Below are 6,000 nucleotides of genomic sequence, written 5' to 3' on the forward strand. Positions count from 1 at the left end.
TTATTGTTCTGGTTCATCAGTTCCAGTTTTCTTAATTCAAACGCCATTCTCTCTCTCTCCATTCTTTCTTCCCTCTCCATTCTCGCTCTCTCTAACCTTTCCTCCATTTCCCTCACCCTCAGTTCATGCTGTTGGGCTAGGAGTATTTTCCTGAGTTCTGGGTCCTGCTCTCCTGTGCTGTCACCCTGCACTGAGCCAAATTCATCCTCAGAACCTTGGTCAATCTGGGGGTCTTTCACTTCACTCATGTCTGCTACTTGGCTTCGAGTCAAGGGCATAACCCCCCTCAGAACAGGCTGCTTTAAAAAGTCAAGCCTCAAAATAAAACGACCACTTTTTTCCTTTTTGCCTCAGAACCAGCTCTCCCTAGGCTGCTGTTCTTCAGCACTAAATTTGTAACAGTATCGAGTCAGAGCCTACCCCCCTCTGCTGGGCCTCTCAGCTGGCAAGCTAGCTCGCTGTTGCTACGCAGTTTTGCCTCAGCGTTTTCCCGCCAAAACTAGGCTGCCTCAGAGCACCTTAATCTAAGTCTCCCCAGTTGGCACGTTCTTCCACTAGTGCACCTCCCCGTGAGGTACACCTAGAAGATTACCTACGCGCCTCAGACTGTCCCTGACTAGACCCCCCTTGCTCTGGGCACACTTGCCAAGGCTTTGCTGGACCGCTGGACAACTGGACCAGTCGTATCCCACACGCTGGACACCAATCAATGTGACAAACCCAGACCTACTGGGATATGTCACACAGTTACACTAAGCTGCCACCAACCATTCCCTATAATAAGTCACACAGACCAGGGATGGATTTTTAAACAACAAAAGAATAAGGTTTATTTTAAATACAAACAGGGTAAATAAAACAATCAGGTGAATAAAATAAAGTAACGTGGCTTATTCTCACACACACAAGCATACAGTTTGGTTCACCTAGAACCTTTAACTTAAAGCACAGACCCTGAACCCATCAGTTCTGGCTAACCAACAGACCCCTGAACCTTTCAGGCTGGTACTCTGACACACAGTAGTACCCTGTCAGACACACAGACTCCCACAACAGCTTCTTCTTCCCAGCTGCTGCTTCGTCCCAACCCAGTGTCTCACAGTTTGTCTCAGCATCTCCCTTCACCACACAGGCATCACATATTTATTCAGTACAGCCCCTCCTCCTGATGTCCCGCCTTCCACTCCCCATAGGATGGAACTTTCCCTCCAAACCCATGACAGACAGGTAACATCAGTGCTGTTATGTAACAGTTGTCACTCCCCTGCCTGGCAGAAACACAATAATAATAAATAAATAACTAGCATTCATTTACTGTCTTTTCATGATGCCAAAAACTTCTGTTGCTGTAGGCAGTTGCTTCACTCAGCTTAATGGCAGGGACACCCTATGAAGTGGTTAAAATAATGAGTCCCTTGTATATATTGCTCTTTGTACAATTGCTGTCACCTACCCTGAGAAAATTTTGGATAAGACAGTTTTATAAATATAAATTAACTTACAATGCCAGCCGTGAGAGTTTTGCAGCACATGAGAAGTTGCCAGACTATTTTCTCACAGGGTGGGTCTTTGATATTTACAGATATTTATTGCCTCTCAAAGCCCTGCAGCAAACCTCTGGAGCCATTGGGCTGGATGATCTGGGTGTTCCTCTAATGTCTGTTTACAAATAGCAGCAACATTGTTTTCACAATGTGGAAGCAATTAATGGTTCCTTCCCTCTTTTCTCTTATGGTAAATGCAATTGTGCCAGCTTAACATCTGCTTATATGTTGGGAAGTGACGGCTGATTATTCAAATGACCCACTTTTACTCACAGTTCTGTGGAACTCACCAAAGGTGGGGTAGTGCTGGTGATCTTTTATGTTATTAATGTCTCTGTGTGTGCTTAAAGATTTTTTAAACTAACTGGTGAAGGGTTAGGTCAGCTTTTTCTACCTTGGTATCTTCCAGATGTGTCAGGCTACGGTTCCTATCATTCCAGCCAGTGTGGCCTCATCCTCATCAAGCTAAACCAGAGGTCTCCAAACTATGGCCCACGGGCCACATCCAGCCCAGCTTGCCTTTTTATCTGACCTGGACATAGGAAGAGGAGGGAAGGGGGGCTCAAGTGATTCCCCCACCCCCACAGTCTTTGGAAAGACAACAGGGGTGTGGGATTGCTTGGGTCCTCCTTCCCTCCTTGAAAATGTGTAAAATATATGATATGGCCCTCACACTGAAAAGTTTGCAGACCCCCAAGCTAAACTAAAATCACTTGCTTTTCAAGGCTAGGATGTGAAATGTTTCAATAGTGTCTAACTTGTAAAAACTGCATTTCTGTTCTTAACCATCCTAAGACCATTGTTGGCTAGATGTTGCATATTGGTGTTTTTTGGACTAATGGGTAACAGCCTGTAACCAGCAATGACCTGAAATTATATACAGGTGCAATTAATTTGGCGATTTAAGCCATAAGAGGATTAAAATAAAACAAGATGCATGACATGAAGGCACAATGTGTAAGAAATGTTTCAACATCACTACATTTTGGTCAAAATAAAATACAGTGATCAAATGAAACATGTAATGTAAAACAGCTTGGATTAAACCATTAATTCCCATAGTGCCCTCCTAGGAGGCCCATTAGGAACTTCCAAAAGTAGGCACAAGACTGTAAGAATGTCATCAAACTTTACATTAAGTTTGATTTGCTCCTCCCACTTCTTAAAATAAAATACTTTGTATAAATATATTAACAGGGTTATAAGACATGAAAAGCTATTTTTCTTAATTTAAAAACTTTTTTACTAAGTTTATAATTTTGAATTACAAATAGAATTTTTTTTCTCATAAAAGGGCTGGTTGATGGTCAGGTGTGAAAGTTTCTCAACAATGAAAAAAGGAGTGAAATATTTGGGAACCACTGATTTAAATTATTCTGCGGCATTACAAAATGCTAAATTAGGTATGGATCATGGTTTATAAACTACTACATTGACCCTTAATCTTTCATCAGCCATTTAGTTAAGTGTTACTCTATTCCCAGAAGTTTAGCAGTCTTTGGCCTAAAAACTGGGAAAGAAAGTGTGATAGCTACCTATTCCAGGGAACAAGTTCCTGAAGATTCGGGGAAATGTGGAACATAATGTGTCCAGGGAAAGTCAAATGGCAATTTTAAAAAAAGTGAAATAAAGTAGTTATATCTGGCCCTTACCTTAGGAGGAGGGATAAAGTTTTTTAAAGGAGAAAAATGTAAATACTACTCAAAATTTATTCTAAGCAGCCCACAGGTCAAAATTCTACCCCACGAAAAGCCTCTTTGTGTAAAAGTCACAAAGAAAAATTCTGGTTAGGGAGGTGTAGAATTTCCTAAAGGAAGTAGCCTAACCCATTGTAAAATAGTGGCTTTGCTCAAAGGTATGCTTAAAAATAAATTCCATTCCAAAGGCCTCAGAAGAGGTAAAATGCCTAAATTATAAAATGAAATTTAAAAAACAAGTTGAAGGAGTACAACCTTTTCCATGGGTAACAGTTGCTTTTTGTTTCAATGATACACCACCTTTTTCTGCCTCCTGGTTGGTCTCCTTCCTCTCATCAATAAATTCTATATTGGAAGATAGCAAGTCAAAAAGAAAGAATCCCATTGCACTGCTTTTCTTTACCAGCCAGAAACAGCATCTCTTTGTCTTGAGAGATACTTGCCAAGGTATACTTTGAGCAGAGAATCATTGAGACTGTTCAACTTTGTAGCTCCTCCATACTGCTCCATTGTCTTTTGGCTTGACCAAGGTCTGATCACCCCAACAACTATGAATCTTCTTCCCTCTCTTAATTCTATAATCCCAAAACCCAGGCTGAGTTTGTTTGTTTGTTTGTTTACAAACACCCCCAAAAAGGCTTTAATAAATAAACATGTTTTGATTTAACCCCAAGCTGGCACCAGTTAAGGCTCCAAGAGAAGAGAATCCCACTATTGCAAAAAGCTCTTCCCCGTGTCTCTATTTAATATACAGTTTTTCATGGTGGGATGTGGAGAAAGGCCTCCCCAGCAGATTGTAATGATTGAGCATATTTATATAGGGAGAGGTGCTCCTTCAAACATGCAGGTCCCATGACATTTAGGGCTTTATAGAGCATTGTCAATTCCTTGGAAGTGTATCAGCAGCCAGTGCAAATCCTTCAGAACTTTCAAAATGTAGAGTCTGAAACCAGTCCAGCTGTTAGTCAGTCAAGCTGTTTATGAACTGAAATGAAATATTTCATCCTTTCCATTCACAGATCTATACAGGTCTCAGTTTGATAGCAATGCAATTCATTCCATTCCATAGGTATTATTTGATTCAAAATATGGGATCTGTTATGATCAGAGTTGTAACAAGTACAGCCATGAAGCACATTTAAAGTGCACCATGATAGAGAAATGAGGTTAGATTAAATCACATAATTATTGAATGATTAAATATCAAATTACACATTACAGATGTCACAAAATTAGAAACTGAGCAATCATATTTGCAAATCAAGCCTGTGTTTATCTCCTGTTAGCCAATCACAAAACATATCAAGCTGCTTTGCAAACCACTTCGAGATATAAAAAGCTCCTGTTGTGAGAGTCAGACTTCTTTTAGAACCAAAGGTCTTACTGAGGCAATCAGTCTTTCAGAGCATATGATATTCTCTCTCCTAGGGCCATGTGTAATGCATAACTTGGTTTCTGGCTGAAAGAAATCCTGGACATGGAGTAAATCATTGTCATCATGGTCAGTTTGTCTAGTGTGGGAAAATGGATTCTAAGACATGTCAGAACAAAGTCTTTAAAAGTCACATTCATTTTTGTGTGCAAGAATGCCTTTAACTCACTGATGCTCAGTATATGGAGGCAGGTCTCCTTAAGAATGTGCAGACAATTGCAAAGGAAAGCAAGGGTTTTGGTTTTTTGATTTAACACTCTTCCCAGAATGTGACCTAATGTAAGAGGGGGAAGAGTTTAAAGTTACAAATCCCAGAATGGCCACCACTAGTGTCACCAATGACCATGCTGTCTAGGATGTTCTGGGAGTTGTAATCCAAAAGCCAAACAAACAACATTTCCCATTTGTCCTGAGTAGTTCTAGAATCAGAATGGTCATCCTTCCCTTGGTTACATGTATTAGGGATGCATAGGAGACTATAATTTCCCCTCCTCCCCACCACCCAGGACTTATAAGCATATAGCATTCCAGGTGCCCCTCAAATGTATCTGCTGTATTCAAAAGAAGAGGCAACCTGTAGCAGCTGAGCCAGTAGGTTTAAGGTTTTTAAGTGCTGCAACAGCCATTTGCCAACTGGAGAGTCTCACTACAGGAAAAAGTGGAGAAACTTCAAGAGTGCTGGCAATACAATGTGGAAAAATAACTTTATTGGAGTTTGGCCTCGGGATAGCAAGCACACAAGTACTGTTTTATAAAGGGAGAGGCTGCAAAAAATTTTGTAGCTCAATTCCCCATAAAGCAATGGTGTTAATTTAGCACCACGGGAGGGCAACTTGTCACCTTCCAGATGTTGGACTGCAACCTCAATCACCCATAACCAAGACAGCCAACGATGAGGTATGATTGAAGTTACCATCCAACGTCTCGGACCAACATCTTGAGAACTCTCTATTCTGAGTTTACACAACAGCAGTAAAGCCCTTCATCTAGCAACATTCAATGAAAATGACAGATTACTAGGGCATTTTTCTTAAACACATTTATCCAGAAGTCAGCTCTGCTATGGGGTCCTGTTCCCAGACCTTATACTATCAGAAGCCCCCAGCCAGCATGGCCAAATCTCTGCACATTCCAGAGTGAAGGGTCTTAGGATTTAGGGTGCCCAAAAAAGAAGACAAGTATTACCAAAAAGGAAGAGGAGGTGGTGAGTATTTTGCATTAAAAATGCATATACTAATTGGTGCATATGAATACAAAATTACAAAAGGTTTCCTAATAGAATTGTAATACTTCTACAAAATGGTTCAAAAGAATTGTAATACAGTAC

This window comes from Pogona vitticeps, chromosome 1 (genome assembly GCF_051106095.1).
Source record: "Pogona vitticeps strain Pit_001003342236 chromosome 1, PviZW2.1, whole genome shotgun sequence".
Classification (NCBI taxonomy): domain Eukaryota; kingdom Metazoa; phylum Chordata; class Lepidosauria; order Squamata; family Agamidae; genus Pogona; species Pogona vitticeps.